General features: G+C 43.2%; 1 pseudogene; it reads right to left on the bottom strand.

Moving 5' to 3' along the window:
• Positions 1 to 68: 68 nt before the first annotated feature.
• Rcn1-ps10 (reticulocalbin 1, pseudogene 10) lies at positions 69 to 7,676 on the bottom strand (annotated as a pseudogene).
• Positions 7,677 to 8,628: the final 952 nt, after the last annotated feature.

Here is an 8,628-nt window from a genome sequence, read left to right as displayed (position 1 = left end):
TTTATTTACATTTCAAATGTTATTCCCTTTCCAGGTTTCCAGTCCATAAGTCCCCCTCCAGCGCCCCCCCCCGACCCCATGTGAGTCTTTCACTTGTTTCGTTAAAGTAACTGAAAGATAATTTATATTATTTGGGCCTATTGTGAAGGGTATCATTTCCCTAATTTCTTTCTCAGCCTGTTTACCCATTGAATAGAGGAAGGATACTTAATTCTTTGAGTTAATTTTATACTCCAACAGTTTGATGAATTTGTTGATCAGATTAAGTAATGCTCTGGTGGAAGTTTCGTGTCACGTAAGTATACTATCATATCATCTTCAAATATTAGTATTTTCACTTCTTCCCTTCTAATTTGTATCCCTTTGACCTACTTTCATTGTCTGATTGCTATAGCTAGGACTTCAAGTGCCATATTGAAAAAGTAGGGAGAGAGTGGGCAGCCTTGTCTAGTCCCTGATTTTAGAAAACCTGATTTTCCTTCAAGTTTTCTCAATTTAGTTTGATGTGAGTTACTGGATTGCTGTATTTTGCTTTTACTATGTTAAGATATAGGCCTTGAATTCCTGATCTATTCAGGACTTTATTCATGAAAGGGTATTGAATTTTGTCAAATGATTTCTCAGCATCTAATGAAATGATCATGGGTTTTTTTCCATTGAGTTTGTTTACATGGTGTATTTCGTTGATGGATTTCCGTATATTAAAACATTCCTGCATCCCTGTGATGAGGCCTACTTGATCAAGATGGATGATTGTTTTGATGTGTACTTGGATTCAGTTTGCAAGAAATTTATTGAGCATTTTTGCATCAATATTCATAAAGGAAATTGGTCTGAAGTTCTCTATCTTTGTTGTATCTTTGTGTGGTTTAGGTGTAAGAGTAGTTGTGGCTTCATAGAAGGGACTTGGTAGTACTCTGTCTGTTTCTGTTTTGTGGAATAGTTTGCACAGTATTGGTATGAAGTCTTCCATGAAGGTCTAATAGAATTCTGCACTAAACCCATCAGGTCCTGGGCTCTTTTTGGATGGGAGACTTTTAATAACTGCTTCTATTTCTTTAGGAGTTATGGGGTTTTTCCATGGTTTATTTGTTCCTGATTTAACTTTGGTATCTGGTATCGGTCTAGAAAATTGTCCATCTCTTACACAATTTCGAGTTGTGTTGAATATAGGTTTTTGTAGTACAATCTGATGAGTTTATTTAATTTCCTCAGATTCTGTTGTTATGACTCCCTCTTCAGACCTCATTTTGCTAATTGGCATACACTCTCTGTGACCTCAGGTTAGTCTGCCTAAGGGTTTATCTATCTTATTGATTTTCTCAAAGAACCAGCTCCTGGTTTTGTTGACTGTTTGTAGAGACCTTTTTGTTTCTTCTTGGTTGATTTCATCCCTGAGTTTGATTATTTCCTGCCTTCTACTGCTCTTGGGTTTATTTAATGCTTGTTCTAGAGCTTTTAGGTGTGCTGTCAAGCTGCTGACATATGCTCTTTCCTGTTTCTTTTTGCAGGCACTCAGAGCTATGAGTGTTCCTCTCAGTGCTGCTTTCATTGTGTCCCATAAGTTTGGGTATGTTGTATCTTCATTTTCACTAAATTCTAAGAAGTCTTTAATTTCTTTCTTATTTCTTCCATGACTAAGTTGACATTGAGTTCATCTTCCATGTATATATGGGCTTTCTGTCATTTTTGTTGTTATTGATGACCAGCCTTAGTCCATTGTTATCCAATAGGATGAATGAGATTACTTTTATCTTCCTGTATCAGTTGAGGCCTGTTTTGTGACCGATTATATGGTCAATTTTGGAGAAGGTACCATGAGGTGATGAGAAGAAGGTATATCCTTTGGTTTTAGGGTGGAATATTCTATAAATATCTGTTCAATCCATTTGTTTCATAACTTCTGTTAGTTTCTCTATGTCTCTGGTTAATTTCTGTTTCCCCGAACTGTCCATTGGTGAAAGTGGGGTGTAGAACTATTATTGTTTGAGGAGCAATGTGTGATTTGAGATTTAGTAAGGTTTCTCATGGTTTAGGGACACAACTGCTATACAACTGACAACTATAGCAATCACCCAGAACATCTGCACAAAGCCCGTGACGGTTGGCCACATGAGGATGAGTGGCTTTCAAAGTTCATCATGATTTTTGGTAAGATCTTCCTTGTAATTGATGGCTTGACTTCCCACAAACATGTTCCAGTTTTGTAGAATCTCCTCCTTGGTTAGCATCTCATCCTTTCAGTGGCGAATCTCATCCTTGTCCAGCTTCCCATCCTTGTTCAGATCTGGGAAATCATTGAACTGCTCCCATTTGGACAAAACCCAGTCTGGCTCAGGGCCATTGTCCTCATGGGAAAAACATATCCACAATATACTCATCCTGGTCCACAAGTCCTTCCCTGTTCTTGTCGATATCCTCCAGGGTTTCCAGAACTACAATCTCCTTCATATGTTTCAACTGCTCTGGGTTCAGAAAGGCAATGAATCCCTCCCGAGTACCTGTCAGGTTGCTGTCAATGTCTGAAGCCTTAAACCTCCTCTCATCTCATGGAGGCATTTTTTTAAAGGTGTGATGATCAGAGCTATCTTGGAATTCAGCAAGGTTTCCCAGGTAGTAGCCATAAGTGGACTGCTTGTATTCTTCCCAGCAGATCTTTTCGTCTATGTCCCTATCATAATCCTTCCAGAGTTTAGCCACATTATGGTAGATGTATCTTTTTGGTACCTGTTTGATCCAAACTTTCAGCTGCTCAGTAGTAACAAGGCCGCCTCCATCACTGTCTATTGGATCAACAATTTTCCCCAGCCTCTCCTTGCTCTCATCCAGGCTTAGCTATCAAAGGTCTTGGAATGCTCCTTGCCCAGGAAGACCTCATGATCATACAGGAAGGTGTGCTTGTCCTCTGGTGGCCACTGGCCCAGCTCTGAATCGGGACAAACTATGTGCTCCTTGCTCATCATGCTCTTGGACCTGAACGCCAGCACCAGTGCCAGCAGCAGCCCATGGAGAGTCCCAGGCTGACACCTGGCACCAGAGTCACGAACAAAGGGAGGCAGCAGGGAAGTAGGGGGCTAGCAGCACCTTATCCGCTGTCCCCTCCCCAGAGAGGGATTTTGTTACATTTCAAATGTTATCCCTTTTGCTGGTTTCCCATCCATAAAACCCCTTATACTCCCCCTCCCCCTTCTACTATGAGGGTGTTACCACACCCACCCAACCACCCAGGCCTACCTGCCTCCCTGTTCTGACTTTCCCCTACACTGGGGCATCAAGCCTTGATAAGATTAAGGGCTTCTCCTCCCATTGGTGCCCAACAAGGCCATCCTCTTCTACATATGCAGCTATAGTCATGGGTCTGTCCATGTGTACTCTTTCGATGATAGTGTCAGCCCTGGGAGCTCTGGGTGTTCCTTATTGTTGTTCTTATGGGGCTGTAAACCCCTTCAGCTCCCTCAATCCTTTCTCTTACTCCTCCATTGAGGATCCTGTTCTCAGCTAAGTGGTCGGCTGTAAGCATCTGCCTCTGTATTTGTTATGCTCTTTAGTCTACTTATTGAACAGATCACCACAGAAGAACAAAGATGTATTGTCTTGGAGTGATGTTGTATCGACAAATAGATGATTTCTTACTTCTTAATGATGATTGTAAAAGAATTCCTAAAATTAGATTAGTAATTCAAAGCCCGTTTATAATAGGACTGCTCTTATGTTCTCTCTGATAATCAAAATTGCATTGAAAACTCTGCCATTCTTAAAGTGTCATGAGTAAATTACTTCTGCAATACCAAGCGGGCATCTCCAAATTAGAGCCCATTCTAAGAGCGTATAAACCAATTAACCAAAGTTCATAAAAAGAGAATTAATGACTTAATATAGGTGCAAGGACCAAACATAAAAAATTGACTGGATTTGCCTATAGGTAATTTCACTTACTCTTTTCTCACAAAAATTACAGTTTTTACTCTCCACAAACCTGTAGAGCCAGTGACAGATGATGACAGTTTATCCTGATAATTACTCTTAATGGATATGCATGTAAATATTCTCTGTTGTAAACTTATTATTCAACTTATGATTTGAATTCGTGTGCAAACTTGTGGTGAACTTTTTACCATGTGATGATGTATTCAGAAAGATATACAAATGCTGAGGACAAAGCAAGAGAAACCTTTTTACACAGAACTGAACCGAAGAGGACAAAACTCAAGAAGAACTTAGAAGTAAAGGCATAGTGTTGAGAATAAGGCCTTGAGAGTAAGGAAATTATTGTGACATAAGAGCAAGAGGAAAGGAGATAAGAAGAGTGCAAAGAGAACTTTTTAAGCGATCTTTTTGGAGGCAAACTTTTGTACAAACTTTTAGGAAAACTGAAGAACTTATATATAAATGTTAAAATCACTGTTCATTAGCCTTCAGCATGGCTCACTGGCTAGCCTCTGCTCTTCAGTCAGGCTCACTGGCTAGCCTCTGCTCTTCAGTCAGCCTCATGGGCTAGACTCTGCTCTTCAGCCTTCAGCGAGGCTCACTGGCTAGCCTCTACTCTTCAGTCAGCCTCATGGGCTAGCCTCTGCTTTTCAGTCATGCTCACTGGCTAGCCTCTGCTCTTCAGTCAGGCTCAATGGCTAGACTCTGCTCTTCAGTCAGGCTCACTGGCTAGCCTTTGCTCTTCAGCTAGGCTCACTGGCTAGCCTTTGCTCTTCAGCTGGGCTCACTGCCTAGCCTCTCCTCTTCAGCTGGGCTCACTGGTCTATGGGGTCCTAGCACATTGCTTAACCATCTGCTCATGACTGCCTGACCACACTGACCACCTGACCGCACTTATTTCTTAAAGCCATTCTCTAGAAAGATCACAAGAAACCAAAGAGAAACACCACCGGGACCTTTTCCCATGGGCTCCGCTTAACCTTAAGTAATTTTGTTACTGCTTTAAAAAAGTGAAATACAATTTTTGCTATTCATATGGCCAAGAGAGCTGTGCAGTAGTCATTGCTTTATGGAATTTGGTGCTAAATCAAAAGATTCCTTTATTCTATTACAATGTTATCTGTATGTTGTATGATGTATCTTTAGAAAACACAACACTAAATTCCTAAAATTTACATGTTTTAAGACATCAGTTCATGGAGAAACATAACTGCTTACCTATCTAGACTGACCTTTTTTGCTATATTACAGGTACAATCAAGTTTCTACACTACTTCCATGATTTTCAAGAAGGCTTAAGACAAAAATAACTTGAACATAATGGCCAGAAAGGGGATTCTGTCAAGTTGTCTTATGTGGGACAAGATACCAAGATATGACTGGTAAACCTAAAACCACCTGTTCCCAAAACTAACAGAACGTATAGAAAATACATACTTTCTTACCATTCCTCTGCCCTGATGGTTAAGTGATTTATTGAGCACCTACTATGATCTTACCACTGTGCATCTAAGGGTGAAATGGTGAATAAAAAACTTAATAAAAAGCTTCATTAAGGAATAAAGAAAAATGAAACATAACTTTGAAACTCAGATTCCATTTAAGCAACACTACGATTTCTTAACTGGTGATTTCTGAAAATTTCATCATTTTTTACATGGGCTTCAACAGTAATGATACTCAGTCTCGATTTTGTTAGTCGCAAATATGCAAGTCACACTTCTTTCTTGGCTCCCACAACTGTCAACGGGAACAACACTGTCACTGTCCATTGTGCTTCCCTATCAATCCTGCTCTGGATGGTATAAATTCGAGTCTTTTAAATGTGAATACAGGCCACCAAAAATCCTTGAGGGGAAATTACACAAACCGGTATATTCTCTAAAACATTCACATAGAATTTTACTGATATCACAATGCAAATTCACTAAATATATTTAACCAATAAAAGCAGAAATAATGAATAGGTCTACAAAAAGGATCGGTAATCATATATACTTGAAAACAACTATCATGGAAACAAAGGATGTAATAGGAGATAAGATACATCACTAAAAGCTACACAAGCAGCAAAAAAGACACTACATTTCTTGGTTTAAAAGTTAGGTGATGGGGGTTGGGGATTTAGCTCAGTGGTAGAGCGCTTGCCTAGCAAGTGCAAGGCCCTGGGTTCGGTCCCCAGCTCCGGAAAAAAAAAAAAGAAAAAAAAAAAGTTAGGTGATACACTTGATCTTTAAAGACAGGCAATGAACTTGATCTTGAAGCTCTCCAACTGTGCCCTGTCTGCATAGAAACTAAAGCAGTAGACGACAAGGCTAGATGCAGTTTTACAATGGCCTCTTTTTTTTTTTTTTTTTTTTTTGTACAATATACTTACTTATACGTTAGACAATGCAGCTGTCTTCAAACACACCAGAAGAGGGCATCAGATCTCATTACAGATGGTTGTGAGCCACCATGTGGTTGCTGGGATTTGAACTCAGGACCTCTGGAAGAACACTTAGTGCTCTTAACCACTGAGCCATCTCTCCAGCCCTCATAACGGCCTCTTACACGGCATCAAAGTGCTCTACTTCACTAGATGGATCCAGGGTGATAACAGAGAAACGTTCACAGTTCCTGAGCACTTCTGAGTTCAAATACCTCCAGCGCCAACTCTGTGCTGTTGGCACATTCTGACCTGTATCCTAACTGTTATCAGCCACAAAAAGGACGGGTTAGCACCACACAGTATTCACTGCCCTATTCTAAAAACCCTTTCGATTCTGAAAAAGCAACATTCCATGCTTGCTCCATATTTGAGGAAGCCAAATGGTTGGTCTGGCTCAAGGCTTTACTTTTCTTAGCTTATCAACTTTCTTTTTCCACTTCTTGTCACAGGAAATATTTTTTATGCTGCAACTACACTGCAATATTTGAACGAAACCACCATAAACTCTGGGTGTCACCTCCTGAAATTTAAAATTCACCTAGCAATTCGTGGCCTTCTAAACAGCACCATGGAAAATAAACGAAAACAAGCAAAACCATTCCAAAGGCACTTGCTGATCTGGAGGCCTGCTCAGAGCAGGTAGGGGAAGAATTAAATTATGCGGAGCTGTAATCTCTCAGAGCTTTGCAGGCTAAAAAAGAGGGAATCTCTGTTTCTGTTCCCTTTCTCCAAGTAATTGAAGGAGGGGTATTTTACATCCTCCCAATACAATCCCTTGCAAGGGGCAACCAATTACAAATAGATTAGAAGAAATCTATTAAATAATATATATATTCATTGCCTGAGGTTTTAAGAAAATATATTCCCACGATCCCCGATTCCCGTTCTTTAACATACAATAGAAACATTACAGGGAGCGCGCCACCAGGCTAAGCTGCCTCTGAAAAGCCTGTCCTGCCCTGGGAGGTACAAGGCCATTTAATTCAAGTCAATCTAGAGAGAGGTGAGAGCCCCAAGTTGCTCTGGGGATGTCAGAGCACAGCTCTCATGCACACTCCAAATCACCTGTCCAATCTTTCTCAATGCCATGGGCTTTGCAATCCCTGCTTCAGCTCTCCAAACATCCCTGAATCCTCGCTTCCCCTACCCAATGGGCTCACTTTGCAACGCCTCCTTTTGGCACTGCTTCCCCAGGGCTGGGAGAGTGAGTTCAAGAATGCCCGCGGGTCTCCTACCTACATTGATGCTGCTGCTCTGGCAGCTTGCTGTCCCTGGGGACCAGACCTGCGGCAAGGCTAGGGGTCTGTGCGAATGCCATGCCTCGAGGTACCCTGGCAGGACTGGCCCGGGCTATGTCCCTGGACACTCCGAGGCTGAGGTCACCATTGGAAACCCCGCCACTGTCAAAGCACGCCGGACCGTGGCCCAGGTGACCCCCAGCGCCGCTACTGCCCCCTTACCTGGCTGCTTCTTCCACGTTTTCTTTTCTTTTTTTCTTTCTCTTTTTGATCGCGATGTGGCGCCTGCAAAGAGCTCGCCTCCAGCAAGGAGGACATCATGCAGGCAGAATCACCTCTTTGGCCTGCGGCGGTCGGAGAGGGAGAGAGAATTTAGTCACTCTCAGCGGCGGCCCCACTGCTGGCACTTGTGAAAGAAAACCACGCCCAAGCACACGCGCCACTGCAGTCGCCAAAAATGTCGTGCGCGCTGCTTCCCGTCAGGCCCTGCGCTCACCTACGAATTCCCAGTGCCTTAAGGTCCCACGCTCACTGAAGAGCTCTGTGTGCCCTCAGTCCAGGCTCATGCTCGGTGGAGCCGGGGTGGGGAGGATACATGCAGCCACTCCGCAACACGGGCAACGCGGGGAGGCGCGTAATGCGGAGGTCCGGGCTCCAACAAGGCCCCTAAGTCCCCTCTCGTGGCTCTGTGGAGGCCCAGGGCTGCTTCTGAGCGCCCCCAGGCACACCATGATCTGCCCACGGCCATCGCCTGCTGAGCTGCACGCTGCCCCCTACAGGCCGCGGGGATCTGTTCAGGCGTCAGTGCGAGCATTGGGATTGTGTTTGAAACTCTCCTAAACCGGCTCAGCAGGGCACAAGCCACCCCCACCTGTCCTCACCTGAAGGCATCCTTAGGGGGCAGCTAGCTCACATCCCACAAGTAGGCCGCTGGGCACCTGGCCATGGTCTTGGTTCTGCACCTTGTTGCCAGCCCCCCACTCACAACCCGGTCCCTTCCATCCTGCTCCCACCGAACTTCCTCAGTGGAGC

Source organism: Rattus norvegicus, chromosome 12 (assembly GCF_036323735.1).
Source record: "Rattus norvegicus strain BN/NHsdMcwi chromosome 12, GRCr8, whole genome shotgun sequence".
NCBI lineage: Eukaryota > Metazoa > Chordata > Mammalia > Rodentia > Muridae > Rattus > Rattus norvegicus.
The sequence above is the reverse complement of the archived record's forward strand: the minus strand, read 5'-3'. Positions and strand labels throughout refer to the sequence as shown.